The sequence below is a fragment of the Mirounga leonina genome, unplaced genomic scaffold (assembly GCF_011800145.1).
Source record: "Mirounga leonina isolate KUSES-001 unplaced genomic scaffold, KU_Mleo_1.0 Mir_128, whole genome shotgun sequence".
Lineage (NCBI taxonomy): Eukaryota > Metazoa > Chordata > Mammalia > Carnivora > Phocidae > Mirounga > Mirounga leonina.
The window spans coordinates 15,639,910-15,656,197 of record NW_023270320.1 but is presented as its reverse complement, the minus strand read 5'-3'; the positions used below and the strand labels follow the sequence as shown (position 1 = coordinate 15,656,197).

The window sequence follows — 16,288 nt, the reverse complement described above, 5'->3', positions numbered from 1 at the left end:
TATATATCACTTTTTATCTTAGAATCTCAAAAATTCTTTTCAGAATGAACTCACTTGCTGTGTTACCTGATTGCCTGGACATGGAGAGCTAGGGAGGAACTAGAGTGGATTTTTGTGGAGAACCACAACATGGTGGTTAATTTTATGTGTCAACTTGGCTGGGCCATGGGTTGCCCAGATATTTGGTCAAACATTATTCTGGATGTTTCTGTGAAAATATTTTTGGGATGAGATTAACATTTAAATCTGTGAACTTCAAATAAAGTGGGTTACTTCCATAACGTGGGTGGGCCTTGTCCAGTCAGTTGAAGGCCTGAAGAGAGCAAAACCTTGACCTCAGGAACAAGAAGAAATTCTGCCAGCCAACTGCCTTTGGACTTGAACTGCAACTTTCCCCTGGGTTTCCAGCTGGCCCTGCAGATGCTGAATTTATCACCCCTCCACAATTACATGAGCCAATTCCTTAAAATCTCTCTCTCCCCCTGACCCGTCACACACATATACACACACATATATGTATCCTCTTGGTTCTCTGGAGAACCTTGACTAATATACACCGCAAGTCAGTAGCAGATGGAGTGCAGTGGCTGATGACAAAGCCAATTATCTGTCTTCAAATGAAAACTCTGCCAATCATCAGCTGTGGGCTCAGTCTCCTTATCTGGGTGACAATTCTACCTACCTTATGGAAACGTGAAGGAGCAAGGGCTCTGGGAACCTAGCTGCAATTATCATTATAATTAATATCTGAGTCCAAGTGGCACTTCTCTCAAAATTGGCCCACATTATCAAAGAAGTGTATTGCTTCTAGAAACCCTGAAAATAACAGTGTTCAAAAGTTTTGGGGGGACCGAACAGTTACATCTAGTTAAGCATTGCTATCAAGATTTATCTACTTGTTATCGAGTATTCAAAATGCATCAATCACCCTGCAAAGAGTTTTACCTAATGTAATCGTCCAAATACACAATAAGCATTGTTATCCCAATTTTATTGGTGAGGAAACAAGCAGGTTGGTGAAGAACCTTATCTGAGGTCACACAACAAGATAATAGCGCAGCTCTTAGGGGACTTGTAGCCACAACATCAAACCAAAAGCAGACACACACACACACACGCACACACACACATGCATGCACATACACATAAACTCCTAAAGAATCACAAAACTTGCACAGCTGGGAAAATATTAAAGACAATTTATTCCAACCCTCCCCCAAGCCGTAAATCTCTTATCTAGCATCCACTTAAACAAGCACTGAGCCTCTGCTGAATATTTTCTGCCCAGGAACCCAATGGCTACTGAGACAACTCTTTATATTTATGGACAGTTCTAAATGCATCATGTTCCGTTGCTTTGTTTGTTTCCTATACAAGCCCAATCTATTTACCAATGTCTTCTCCCCTTTGGTCCAATCCTGTAGCTGGGAGCCAGGCAAGCTATTTGCACACAGGCATGTATTTCCCTTGTCCAGTTCATCTTAATTTGAACGATCTATGTGGCAGAGCACTTTTGCAATATTAACTAGTTTTGTTAGTGTGTTTGCTTCCAGCACATTTCTATATACCTGCCCTTGTCCTTCCTTCATAAATCACCTAGGACATTCCTGCCCCTACTGCCTTGAGGAAGGAAAACAACAGAACACCGAGGACAGAGTCAATTCTGGAACACGGCAGAAAGAGCACTGTGTTAGAAGAACGGCCCCTGTAGCAAGGAGGAATGGGACACCGGCGTTCCTGATGACCAGGGCCAGGCAGGACAATGACGGGCCTCTCCGGGATGCCTCCCCAGATGGGCCAGATGAATCCCAGACTCCACCATGCCCTAGACACGATGATTGGGCACAAAAGGGCAACTGCTGTTGACTGGGTTAAAGCTCCTACCACTGGTAAAGGTATGAAACAAAATTTTAGTTGGGTTATAGAAAAATCTTGTTACATTCCTTGCTCAACTGAGTGTATAGAATGAGATCTACATCGGCTTTTATCCAGCCCTGAAAAGAAACTAGAGAAAATGATTCTTTGTTTTGAGACTAGTCCTATCCCTGGAAGGGTCTGGATATAAGGGTGGGAAATCATGGTCCCAAGGAAATACCCCGAGAGTCCCAGGCATGTACTTTTATCTTCTATTGGTTCCTCAACTCATTCTTTCCAGTTGCCAATATTCCTTCAAAAAGCATTTAGTAAGTGCTTGGTGCATGCTAGCCAATGTGCTAATCATTGGAAAATCAAAGACAAGGGAGCCCTTGTTACCAGGAGGAAAACTAAACCGTGAGCAAGCACAACTGAATGACAATATTACATTGGTTTAAAAACATGTAAGAAGGTCTGTTTCCCTTCCTCTGCAGACCTGCTTAAAGCAATTACCTGCATTTTTATCCTTCGAAGTGACTATTAGGTAACCAAGGTGCTACTGAATCTATCTCTTGAAGCTTGTGAGACCCTGAAAAAGTCAGTCAGGGGTAGAAATTCTAAGGAGCTGAACTTTATAATGGTCAGAATCACCCTGTGGGGTGTAACTCTCCTCATAGTTCATAGGCAGGCAGGCAAGGTAGCGCTGGGTTTTCTTGCTGATGACTGTGGCCTTTTCCAGGACAATGTAAATGCAGGAGATAGGTACCATCATCGAGCAGTGGTACTCGGGGCTTGACACATATTATTTGATTTAATCCTCACAGCAAACAATGAAATAAGTATCATAATATCATAACTGGTATTATTGATAAGGAAATAAAGGCTTAGAAGGTAAAGTAACATGCCTAGTGTCACACAGGTAATTAGGGGCAGGGCAAAAAGTCAAATCCGGGTCTGATCCAGAACAAAATCATTAACCTACTATATATTACGGCACCTTAAAAAAATGCATAACAGGCATTTTAAAAGCCAAAGAGTTAAAAATATTTTTTATATTTCAGCCGTGTCATCAGCTCTAATAGGAATCAGCAAACCCTGCACCTGTTTTTGTAAATAAAGTTTTATTGAAATACAGCCATGAGCATGAACGTGTGCCCATTTGTTTACACATGTCCTATGGCTACTTTCATGCTACCGTGGCAGAGTTGAGTAGTTGTGCAAGAGTCAGGACAGCCTTTGGTCCTGAAAATATTTACCATCTGGCTCATTCTAGAAAACGTTTGCTGACCTATGATACAGAGAAATCTGACAGTAATATCCCATGTAATTTGACCAGGTCATGTTCTCTTTGATCAGGAAGCCCTATCTTCCACATTTATCTTGAAGTTGGTCTCCTTGTACTAGATTTAAAGGATTTGAGGGCCATCAGACGATCTTGCTAGGTCTCTGTAACCCAGCTTACCATATTTGAGCACAAGTTAGTCTTCCTGTGTAGTATCCTTCTGGATCTATTATGAGTGCCAAAATCATGAGTGACAGACTTCTCAAGGATCTCATTTTTTATTAGTTTGGGAATTAGTAATATGGCCCAACCACCTTTGAGAGAAGGACAAAAATAATTACTTTAAAACTTGGAACATTATCTGGGTTGGGGAGCAACAAAGTGAGTGATTCTACTGGGATCATCTCTTTTGAATTTGCACAAGTCATGGTGTGCCAAGAAAATTACTCTCAAAAGCAAAGGAAACGTGTCTAGGGTGTCTGTTACCCTCTTTTACAAAACAGTGTTTATGCCATATGCAGAGATACGTCTCCACACATATGTAAACACACACACACACACACACATTTCAGGCACACCAGTTGAGTTTTTTTGTTTTTTGTTTTTTGTTTTTTTTCATTCCTCCATTGCTTCCAAGAGACCAGAGTTAGCCCCGTCTTCATTCTATGGTTTTTCTGTTCCACTCCGAGACTGACTATATTTGCCTTGGCCTTTTCCTCTTGTGCTGAATCCACACTGATGATCTCAGAGCGTGTTGCATTCAGTCTTGCAACTCATTCTCCTCCCCAGCAATTTCCCATCACCCCTCCTCATCCCCATTCTCACGGCTCTTTAGATTGGTTTCCTGGACAAACGTCCAGGCAGTGACTAGGAGGACAGTCACGCACCGCTCGAGTAATGACACCATAAGGCAGCTTCAGGAGGTGCCCATCCGCCCCGAGGGTGGTGCCTGCTGTAAAGACCTGACAGGAACTGGGGGAGGAGGGGTGGGGATGGGAAGAGCTAGTTATCCTGGCACAAGGGATATTTCCTGGCAGTCATGGTATCTGATTAGGATCTTCAAGAATGAGTAACAGCTGTTCCCAGGGAAGTGAAGAGGAACCATACCGAAGGGCAGGGAAGAGTCCGGACAGAGGGATGCGCGGCGTCACGTGTTGCCGAGAGCCCTACCTCCGATTGAGCGCCTGGCTCGCCCCGCAGCCCCCGGCTACAGGTGCGGACGCTGGCTCGGCGAGATCAAGGAAGCCATCCCCGAGACTGAGAGAGGGCCTTCTGACTTTGGAAGCCAGGGCCTTCTGACCTCTGTTCAGTTCGCCCTGCTCTCTGCGTCTTCTTCCGCTGGCGGTGCCTTATGGTGGGCGACCTGCGGTCAGCGTCTCCCGCCACGTGCGGGGTGCGCTCACCCTGCGTGATGCCGAATTCCCTTTTTCTGGGCCAGACGAGGGGCAAGATCAGCCCTGAATCAACCAACTGCCCTCGGGACTTCCCTACTTAGCGAAACCACTGTTGACAAACCGACACTGCGCGCGGACTCGACACCACCGTTTATCCAAGCCGGGGAATATACTAAGCACGTTGTGTAAGTAACAGCGTCTTTCTTTCCAGAAATCGTTGGCTCCGGAAGAGAGAGTTCAGATGTCGGCCCGGTTGTTTCATAAACATCTTGGAGCAAGATTCATGCGGGCAGAGTTTCTGTGGCATCTGATCTAGGCGTGAGACAGCGCCCAGTGGGGCATGTATGATTCACGCGTGAATACTTTTTCCCTCTTGCGTTCGCACGCTTCGAGATTTCCCTTTGCTGAATTAAATAACAGACAAGAATTTTAATAAAACGCCTCCTGAAGAAAACCTTCAGAGAGTCGACTTTGAACTTTGATCTTTGGAAGAGGGGGCTGATTCAGAGTCTCAGAGCTCACATGTCCGTGTTCAGATTTGCTGGTGGCTCTTGTCAAGCCTACATAATATGGTTTTGTGTGGCAACATGGGCACGGCCTTACACGGCAGTGTGACACGGATGCATGATATTCAGCACATTTTGGAGCAGAACCATGACACTAAGACCCTTCTGACAGTCTCCCATTTTGCCCCTTGTGGCATTACAATGGGGGCATTGTTTCTCCAAGACAGTCATGAGACCAGCACTATCAGATTATGGCTTGATAACTATTTATCACTTTGGGTTGATGTAAAAACCAGGCATTTCTAATCACTCACAGCTTAGAAAGGCCACAACGCTATCAGAGAAGAACGTTTTAAAAGGAATATTGAAAAAATTATTTCACAAACTTTTTAAACCCTTAAAGAAATCTGGCTTCCCTCTCAAATATTTGGCTAACTAATACACGAAGCAGTTAAATGTGATCACTTTTTTTTTCCATTGCCACTTTTTATTTTATTGTGTTATGTTAATCAGCATACATTACATCATTAGTTTTTGATGGAGTGTTCCATGATTCATTGTTTGCGTATAACACCCAGTGCTCCATGCAGTACGTGCCCTCTTTAATACCCATCACCGGGCTAACCCGTCCCCCCACCACTCTCCCACCTTGAACCCTCAGTTTGTTTCTCAGAGTCCATAGTCTCTCATGGTTCATCTCCCCCTCCGATTCCCCCCCTTCACTTTTCCCTTCCTGCTACCTTCTTCTTCTTCTTTTTCTTCTCCTCCTCCTTCTCCTTCTTCTTCTTCTTCTTCTTCTTCTTCTTCTTCTTCTTCTTCTTCTTCTTCTTCTTCTTCTTCTCCTTCTTCTTCTTTTAAGCATATAATGTATTATTTGTTTCAGAGGTACAGGTCTGTGATTCAACAGTCTTACACAATTCACAGCGCTCACCAAAGCACATACCCTCCCCAATGTCTATCACCCAGCCACCCCATCCCTCCCACCCCACCCCCCACTCCAACAACCCTGTTTGATTCCTGCGATTAAGAATTCCTCATATCAGTGAGATCATGATACATGTCTTTCTCTTTTTGACTTATTTCACTCAACAAAGTACCCTCCAGTTCCATCCACGTCGTTGCAATGGCAAGATCTCATTCCTTTTGATGGCTGCATATATTCCATTGCATATATATACCACATCTTCTTTAAAATGTGATCACTTTTCTAAATGCCTTATGTTTTATGTATTTAATTTGGGGAGGGCCAGAGGACAGAAAGAATGTCACTGTTCCTTCCAGGATTTATCACAAACACCTTGTTGTTGTTATTGTTGTGTTGTTGTTTTTTACTTCTAGGAGGTTTTACAAAGAAAAGTCGGGACAGGATAAGAGGGAAGGTTTGGCTGATTCCATTACATCTGATGCATTTGTCAATTGATTGAAATGATCGGATTTCAGATGTACCTCAGGGCAAAGGACGCAATCCCCTGAAAGTGATTTAGCCAAGTGTCAGGTGAGGGAAGGGATGGCTTCCCCCCCATTCCCGATCCTGAGCAACAGTAACTGAGTTAACAGTAACAGGACTTCCCCCACCCTGAGGAATAGGCTTCTGTCCTGTGTTGCCCTCATAAGCATCCTTTGCACACCTCTAGCCTAATACTCATTTAATGAGGATTAATTGTCTGTCTACCCATCATCTGCTTCTCTTACTGGACTGTGAGCTCCTTGATACCAACCATATGTTATTTAAAATGTTTTCCCCAGGGGCGTCTGGGTGGCTCAGTCAGTTAAGCACCTGCCTTCGGCTCAGTCATGATCCTGGGGTCCTGGGATCGAGCCCCACTTCGGGCTCCCTACTCAGTGAGGAGTCTGCTTCTCCCTCTCCCTCTTCCTCTCCCCACCACTCGTGCTCTCTCTCTCAAAGAAATAAATAAAATCTCTAAAAAATAATAAAAATAAATAAAATAAAATGTTTTCCCCAGGGCACCTAGGCAGCTCAGTCAGTTAAGCGTCTGACTTCGACTCATGTCATGATCTCAGCATCCTGGGATCGAGCCCCTTGTTCCCCATGTCAGACTCCCTGCTCAGTGGGGAGTCTGCTTCTCCCTCTCCCTCTACCCCTCCCCCTGCTTGTGCTCTCTCCCTCTCTCTCAAAGAAATAAATAAAATCTTTAAAAAATTAAGTAAATAAAATAAAATGTTTTCCCAAATCCTGGCCAGAGTAGATGCTCAGTAAACATTTTGGAGGAGGGAAGGAAGGAAGGAAGGAAGGAAAGGAGGGAAATGAGGGAGGGAATGAAGGGAGGGAGGAAGAAAGGGAAAAAAGTTCACTTATAATGTCTAAAAAGGTATTGGACAAAGTAGAACATGTGTTTAGTTTGAGGAGCCATTTTATTAAGAACCAGTTATGATTTGCTCAAAATTAAAACACAAGTTATAATTTAACAGGTACTATGGGCCTTACGTAATGAGAAATAAACGCAATACATTTTGAAAGGCTTTCGAGTACTAAATATAAACTAAACTGATGAGATTTTTCATCCTTAAGAATTACCCGGGATATGAGCTTTTCAAAGAGCAAAAGGTAAAAAGAGGGAGATTGCTGAAATGAGGCCAAGTGGACTATTTGCATAAATATTAGTCACTACAAACTTCCAAAGGATTTTAAAAGTGAACAAAGAAATATTTCTAAAATAAATCAACTTTTTTTTATCATCCTTATGTATTATGAAAACAAACTATTTTAGTAAGTCTTACCGATGAGTGGTTGATTCAATTCTTTGTCAATGAAGTCTTTTTTTTTCAACATGGATAATGTAAATATGTTAGTTAATCATTAGAGACGCTCCAGTCTTCATCTTTGTTCCACTCCTTAAACAAGGAGATTGTAAATCCTTGAAGTTTCCTTGGCATTATCTTAGGTAAAGTCCAAAGTTTAAGGTAGTGTTTTACACCATAAACCATGCTACCAAAGTACCCCTAACGGCAAGGAGTCAAAGGACACCTTGACATTCTGGAATATTCTTTACTCAGCCTGCCTTCAACCTATTTCTTTAAAGATTCGTCATCTTGGCCCTTTACCCCATGACCTATCTAGATTTTTTAAATATATATGTATTTTTTATTTCAGAACAGTTTAGATTAGAACACTTAAAGCTATGGTACAGAGAATTTCCATATACTCTGTACCCAGTTTCCCCTATTATGAGCACCTTACATTATATTAGGAAGTTCATCTGTTATAATTAATGAACCAATATGGATACATTATGATTAACTAAAGTCCTAGCTTACTCAGATTTCCTTAAGTTTTATCTAATATTCTTTTCTGTTTCAGCATCTGTCCAGGATATCACATGACATTCCGTTGTCAAATTTTCTTAGACTCGCATTGGCTATAACAGTTCCTCAGATCTTCTTTGGATGATTTTGACTCAGATCTTCCCTCAATCGGGGTCTGTCTGATGTTTTCCTCTTGGTTAGACAGGGGTTATGGGTTTTTAGCAGAAGATCACAGATAAAGGGCACCTCCCATCACATCATATCAAGAGAACATACTAATCAATATGACATCACTGTTGCTGTTGACCTTGATCTCCTAGCTGAGGTGGTGTTTATCAGTTTTCTCCACTTCAAAGTTATTTTTCTCCCCTCCCTTGCATACTGTCCTCTCTGCAAGGAAGTTAGGAAGTTACTAAGCACAACCCGTATTTAAGAAGTGGACTGTCAAGCTCCACCTCCTGGAAGGCAGAGTACAGAAATTACTTGGAACTATTGAGATTTGTCTCTTTTTTGCAATTTATTTATTTAGTCATGTATTTATAGTAGCAATAGGCTTATGATTATTTATTTTTTCCTTTAGATTATAATCCAAGTCTACTTAATTTTGGTGCTCAAATTGTTCCCATTTTGGCTCTCATTAGGAGCTCTTTCAGGTGGTTCCTACCCCTATCATTGTGGGGTTTTGTTTTGGGGTTTCTTTTTCCTCTAGCTTTTTTTTTTTTTACCTTTCTGGCGCTTGAAGATACTCCAGGCTCACCATGTGTGTTTCCTGCCCTGCTCCTAGAATCAGCCATTTCTCCAAGGAGTCCTGCCTGGTCCCTTTCACTGGAGAATGCTCTAAGAGACCAAGATTCTAGGTGTGCTGGCTTCTGTGTCAACCTCCTCTCAGCTGACAGAGCAAGGAAAGAGATGTGTGTGTACTAACTCCTACATACACGTCTATAAATATCTGCACATCTATCTGTATCCGAAGTACATACAGATACATCTATACCCATATTCAGCTAAATGTAAGCTCATACAGTGTTATCCAATGTGAATCCATTAACACATGGATCATTCTAGCCTTCTCCCTTTGCTTATCTGTCAACTCTCATTCCAACAGTGAGAAAGCTGATTCCCATCACTCGTTATCCTTTTACTGATCTGTTCATTCCTGGTGTACACGTGCAGCAGGAACTATTGTTAATCTGTACCGCTGGGGAAAACAACGTGAACAACTAAGCACAAAGCTTATGCACAGTTTCTTTTGCCTTTGGTCTTAGAGACTCCGCTCATTTTGGAAGTTACTAAGCTCAGGACCCCCCCCCACCCCCCCCCCCCCCCAGCACACATCCCCTCGATGAAGTCGTTTCATGCATTTACATTCTGCATCCCATCCCTGGGATCCCTGATCTCCCAGATGACTTTTTTTTTTTTTAATTTGCATACATTCAGGTTCATGCTTAGCACAGATTTATTTTAATATTAAAATAATGTTTGGGGCGCCTGGGTGGCTCAGTCGGTTAAACAGCCGACTTTTTTTTTTTTTTTAAAGATTTTATTTATTTATTTGAGAGAGAGAATGAGAGAGAGCACACGAGAGGGGGGAGGGTCAGAAGGAGAAGCAGACTCCCTGCTGAGCAGGGAGCCTGATGCGGGACTCCAGGATCATGACCTGAGCCGAAGGCAGTCGCTTAACCAACTGAGCCACCCAGGCACCCGAGACAAAATTTTAAGATCTTTTTTCATCCACTTGGAACCCAGTTGCCATGTGAAATCCCAACCACTGTGAAGAGGCCACAACAAAAGAACCAAAGCACTTCAGGTCTACAGCTCCAGCTGAATGAAGCCTCCAAATGGCTAGAGCTCCAGCCAAGTCCATGTAGAACACAACCACCCAGCTGAGCCCTATCAACCTGAAGAATTTTAATACTTGTTTGAACCATTAAGTTTTAAGGTGGTTTGTTATGTCATGATGCACTAAATGGAGATTTATTTACTTTTTATTTATTTATTTTTTTTAAAGATTTTATTTATTTGACAGAGAGAAACACAGCGAGAGAGGGAACACAAGCAGAGGGAGAAAGGGAGAACCTTGGGATCATGACCTGAGCCGAAGGCAGATGCTTAATGATTGAGCCACCCAGGCGCCCTTTTTACTTTTTTTAATACTTTAATAGTAATCTCTATGCCCAGTATGGGGCCTGAACTCATGAGCCTGAAATCGAGTTGCATGCTCTACTGATGGAGCCAGCCAAGTGCCTCTCCATACAGAATTTAAAAAATCTAGTCACATAATTCATTCCTTTTAAGTACTCTTCGTTTTGTTTTTTTAACTCAGAAGGCAAAGGGTTACTACGCGATATTTTTTTTTTTTTAAAGATTTTATTTATTTATTTGACAGAGAGAGACACAGCGAGAGAGGGAACACAAGCAGGGGGAGTGGGAGAGGGAGAAGCAGGCTCCCCGCGGAGCAGAGAGCCCGATGCAGGGCTCGATCCCAGGACCCTGGGATCATGACCTGAGCCGAAGGCAGACACTTAACGACTGAGCCACCCAGGCATCCCAAGGGATACTACACGATTAAAGGAAAAACCATGCTTTCTTATTGTACTTTCTAAATTTAATTCAGAGTCTATTTCTGGACTTCCTTTTATCTGTTCTATTCATTGAGTAAGCTAGTCAGGTGCCAGTATCAATATTTTACTTTTTGTGACATTTTAATATCTGCTAGGTCTAGTTATCCTGTATGATTCTACTTTTTCACATTATGGTTATTCTTATTCTTCCATATGAATGTTACAATCAACTTGTGTAGTTACAAAAAAAGAATCCTGTTATTTTTATTGGAATTTTTATAAACTTACATTTTTCTTTAGGAGATTTATCTTTGGGGCACCTGGCTGGCTCAGCCGTTAAGCGTCTGCCTTCGGCTCGGGTCATGATCCCGGGGTCCTAGGATTGAGCCCCGCATCGGGCTCCCTGCTCGGCGGGAAGCCCGCCTCTCCCTCTCCCACTCCCCGTGCTCGCGTGTCCTCTCTCTCTGTCTCTCTGTCAAATAAATAAACAAAATCTTTTAAAAAAGGGAGATTTATCTTTATTAAACAGCCGACTCTTAATCTTAGCTCAGGTCTTGACCTCAGGGTTGTGAGTTCAAGCCCCTCACTGGGCTCCACAGTAAGTGTGGAGCCTACTTAAAAAGATAAAATAAAATAAGAAATAAGAATAAAATAAAATAAAAATGTTTTAAATTATGTAACAACCAGTGAAACTGACAAACCACAGAGATGTATTAATCCAACAGATATTTTCCAAGTGCCTCCCTTATGTTAGGCCTTGTAACAGTGTCTCTCTGCGGGGCTTTACCTTGTGGTTCCCTTGGAGGACCCCTGGTGTATCCCTGCGTAACCAGGGCGTAGGCAGAAGCACAGACCAAGGAAACTGGATTGTACTATTTATGGCCACGTCTCTAAAATTCTAGGATTCTTTAGATTCGTGGAACCCTATCTCCCTCAGTGGTTCCAGAATCTGCAAAAATAATCTATTTGGAGAATTGCATTTACATAAGGTTAGAATTGTTTTGTTTTGTTTTGCTTTGTTTTTTGTTTTTTGTTGTTTTTCTTACTGCTCCTTCGCTCTTAGTAAGAAAGTAATTTAAACGGCAGGGGAGAATAATAACTACCGAAGTCAACCACTGGCTTTTGTCTAACACAAATACCAGCCACACAACTTCAGTGATAATCCCCTTTGTCATTCTGGATGTGCTGAAAACAACAATTAAGTTGCTCTACACTTGCAAGTGATCTACTATATTGTTTTATGGGCTTTATTTGTTGCACCGGCCACATTATCTAAACAGCTAATGAAATGGCGAGTATAAAATTATGCCAGTAAAGGAAGGAAAGGCAATCATTGTTTGTGGCTCTTATCTTTGGGGATGGGGAAGAGGACTTGCTCGCATTAGCAAATTCACCGATGGATTAGCTTTCTTGAGAACATTAATGTTTTGTGAAGCTTTCCAACGTCACCTTGCCTAACTCCTAGGGTGACCCTCCACCTCATGGCTTGTCCCCAGTGGGGAAGGCTTCTTTCTACCACTGCCACAACGGCTTGAGGACTTGGTAGGAGCAACGCCCCGGTGGCGTTGTGTGATTGAGTGAAAAAGTAGGAACGATGACAAGCTTAACATTTACCTACTAAGACGCTGGGCTAGCTCTTTGGATGTGCAAAACTCTGCCCCTCTTTGGGGGTGGAGCCTCCGCTGTAGCAGGAGGACTCTTTGGCAGGATCTTTCAGCACATTAGTGACAGACCAGATGACTGCCTCTGTGCAAAGGGAAACTGGAACCCAGAGAAGGAAGGAGTCCCGGAGTAGATGCTTCAGCTTGGGATGCTACCAGGTGCTTAGCAATGCCAAGGAGATGTAACAACGGAACTCTATTATGGAGAGATAGAAAATGGCTTCCCCCCAAACTTTCCAGAGTATTACTGTCGTTGACTTTGTTGTCCACACATTTGCTTTTAAAAAATTAGGAGCGAGAACCAGCTTTGTCAGTAAAATCGAGTTCACTTGAACTTCTGTCCACTTGGGGCTGGAAGGAAGGAGTGAGACAAGGGATGACTGGGCAGGGATCTTGCAGCCTGGTCTGTGTCATCACCCGTAAGAGCCATGATTTGAGGTGACCTGTGCCAGCCACTGGGAGAGGTCCCATGGCTCCAGGGATTGCTGTGCCCACACTCTGAGGGGCGGGAGATGCCTGCTTAGAAGAAGGGTGGGATTTCCCCCAAAGAGAAGAAACCACGATCACTCCTCCCGGCAGAGGGGAAGGGTGAGTTTTGGACTGGCAAGGTAAGGTTCTTTTTTTTCTGGAAACTGGTTGGGCTTGGACTCTGAGGTGTGGGAAGGCTTATGGAACCTAAGCCAGGGTGCAGACTTTGGGTCTGAGCCTAAAATGCCAACAGTATACAGTTCTAGAAGCAGTTGTGAATTTCACTTAGCTTGTGACCAAGTCTTCTGATCTCCAGTGTACCATGTACCATGGGTAGGTGTACTATAGGGAATTAGGGAGAACCATGGCCTTCCTGTAGCCTGCAGAAAGAGATGCTTAAGATGACAGAGATGACTGGCCTAGAAGAGCTCTACATTTTTTTTTTTTTTTTTTTTTTGGTCACAGGGGAATTTTATCGGGAGAAAACATGGTCACACATGGCAGGCACACTTTCCCTCTCATTCTTGGTCTTACACACACACGCGCACACACACACACACTCATAGTCCAGTTCTCAGCCATAAGGGTGGGACTCTCCTCAATTCCTAAGACCCAGAGGCAGTAGGGGCAGGAGAGGGTCAAGGGGGTGAGCAGTGACCTGGTTCACAGGAGGGGGTCTCAGGGGAACAGGGTGCAGAGAGCAGTGGTGGGAACTCCCACCCCATACTAGTCTTCTCTGCGGGGGTGGGGGCAGGGCAGGGCAGGTGGCAGGAGATGCTCTGTTCTGGGGTTCCTCAGGAGCCACACCCCCTATTCCCCGGTGTTGTTGGCCATCCCCAGCAACAGGCTGTCTTGCAGTCACTGCATGATGAAGGTGCAGTCTTTGTAGGAGTCCTTGGTGAGGGTGTGCAGGTCAACCATGGCCTCGTCGAAGGTGGTGTTGGCCAGTGAGACAGCCTCCTCTGGGCTGTTGGTGATCTCACAGAAGAAGACCAAAAAGCTCCTCAGGGCCAGGCCCAGGCAGGTGGGGTTGGTGGGCAGCCACTTCCTTGCTGATGTCTATGGCTTCCTGGTAGGCCGACTGGGCAAGGTTGATGATATGGTTTTGGTCCTCACTCGTGACCACCTCAGCCAGGTAAGTGGTGTAGTCACCCTTCAATTTCAGGTGGAAGACCCAACTTTTAGCGTCACTGCTGTCCTCGATGAGGTGCTGTCCAGCAGAACTCTTCCGTCTCCGGGCCCTTCTCTTTGTAGCCCTCCTCATTGCTTTTCTGAGCAAGGCCCCTGCAGGCAGCGCTCTGGCCCCCCACCACATCCTCATAGGTCACTGAGAGAAGGATTCAATCTTCACGGGGTAGCTCCTCCCCTTTTCCATGGCGCGCTTCATGAAGGCTCTATCAGAGCTGCAGTCTTTTTTTTTTTTTTTTTAAGATTTTATTTATTTGAGAAAGAGAGAATGAGAGACAGAGAGCATGAGAGGGAGGAGGGTCAGAGGGAGAAGCAGACTCCCTGCTAAGCAGGGAGCCAGATGCGGGACTCGATCCAGGGACTCCAGGATCATGACCTGAGCCGAAGGCAGTCGCTTAACCAACTGAGCCACCCAGGCGCCCGCATATGAAGCCATTTCAAATGAAATGATAAAATTATAAATGTCATTATTAAACCAATTGTTTTTGTCCCAGGCAAGGCTATAAAAAGGGTCCAAATAGTTCACCCCTTTGAAGCAGATTCTAAGCGAGGGTAAATCTCTTAGTTGATGCCCACTCCATGACAAATAAAAAAAAAATAGGGTGGATCCAGATCTCCCCAGACACTTGGGAAAAAATAGAAGAATGAGAAATATCATAAGACTGCAACAGGGTTTATGTGATATTATTTTGGTTGTAGAATATAAAGAGGGCAAAATAACCCTTTTTTTTTTTACCTGTGAGTCTTTTTTTTTTTTTTTTTAAGATTTTATTTTTTTATTTGACAGCGAGAGAGGGAACACAAGCAGGGGGAGTGGGAGAGGGAGAGGCAGGCTTCCCGCCGAGCAGGGAGCCCAACGTGGGGCTCGATCCCAGGACCCCGGGATCATGACCTGAGCCGAAGGCAGTCGCTTAACCGACTGAGCCACCCAGGCGCCCTCAGAGCTGCACTCTTACAAGGGGCAGCAGCAGTAAGGACTGCAGGCCAAGAAACAAGAAATCAGCAAAACCCAAAACTTGTTCCTGAGAAAGTACATTTTGGCACCTTGAGAAGCCTCACACTAGCTGGGAGGCATGGGACGAGGATGTATGTGGGTGCCAGGGAGTGGGGACAGCATTCAGGTAACTAAACCTGGAGGGGCTCATGCATTAACATCTTGGGAGTGCAAAGAGTAATCTGTTTTCAGTTCAAGGTCATAGTTCAGTTCAAGGTCATAGTTTGGGATGCCAGGGACATAGAGGTCACACTCCATTTTCATCAGCTTCTTAACACTTTCCTATAAAATTTCTGCCGTGGAAGGTATGCTATTGCTCATCAGAAACAACTTCCATACTTAATTTGAAAACACAAGCATTTAAAAATAGAACAATATAGGGGCGCCTGGGTGGCTCTGTCGGTAAAGCATCTGCCTTCGGCTCAGGTCATGATCCCAGGGTCCTGGGATCAAGTCCCGCGTTGGGCTCCCTGCTCAGCAAGAAGTCTGCTTCTCCCTCTTCCACTCCTCCTGCTTGTGCTCACTCTCTCTCTGTCAAATAAATAAATAAAATCTTTAAAAAAATAGACCAATATATTAAATATTTTAAGATGATGGCAGTCTCCACAGAGCCCCTCGCGTATCTGTATTCATGGGCACACACAGTCCCTGTTCTCTCTCAAACATCCCCCGTGCAGGTGGAAGATTTATGTTCTTACAGTCTTAAAACGTTCAATGATAACTCACGCTACAGTAACAAAGGTAGTAAAATGTGTAGGTGGAAGCTTACCAAACATTTACAGAATACCGTACCGTTCATCAAGCGCTTTAAAAATATTTGATCTCATTTGAATAATACTTTTCTGCCACTGTACCGGGAGAGGTTTCTCTCTTTTTTATTTTGTTTTTAACCTAAGGTATGTATAACAGCTCATTTAAAAAGACGAGGCAGATGTTAGCTCTGACCAGCATTCTGGATTTAGCACACAAGGAGAACTATGTTCAATTTCCTTTTTTGGTATCACAGGACTTGATCTCTAAACAAATACATGAAGTGGGTCTCTAAACTCTGAGTGGAAGTAAGCTAATCACTGACATTCGAGACACTCTGCTACTTGACACACTTTCACAGTAAAT

At 43.8% G+C, this 16,288-nt stretch overlaps 1 pseudogene; it reads right to left on the bottom strand.

The window, feature by feature from the left end:
- Positions 1-7,847: 7,847 nt before the first annotated feature.
- On the bottom strand, positions 7,848-15,971 carry LOC118009795 (annotated as a pseudogene).
- Between the last annotated feature and the right edge of the window lie 317 nt (positions 15,972-16,288).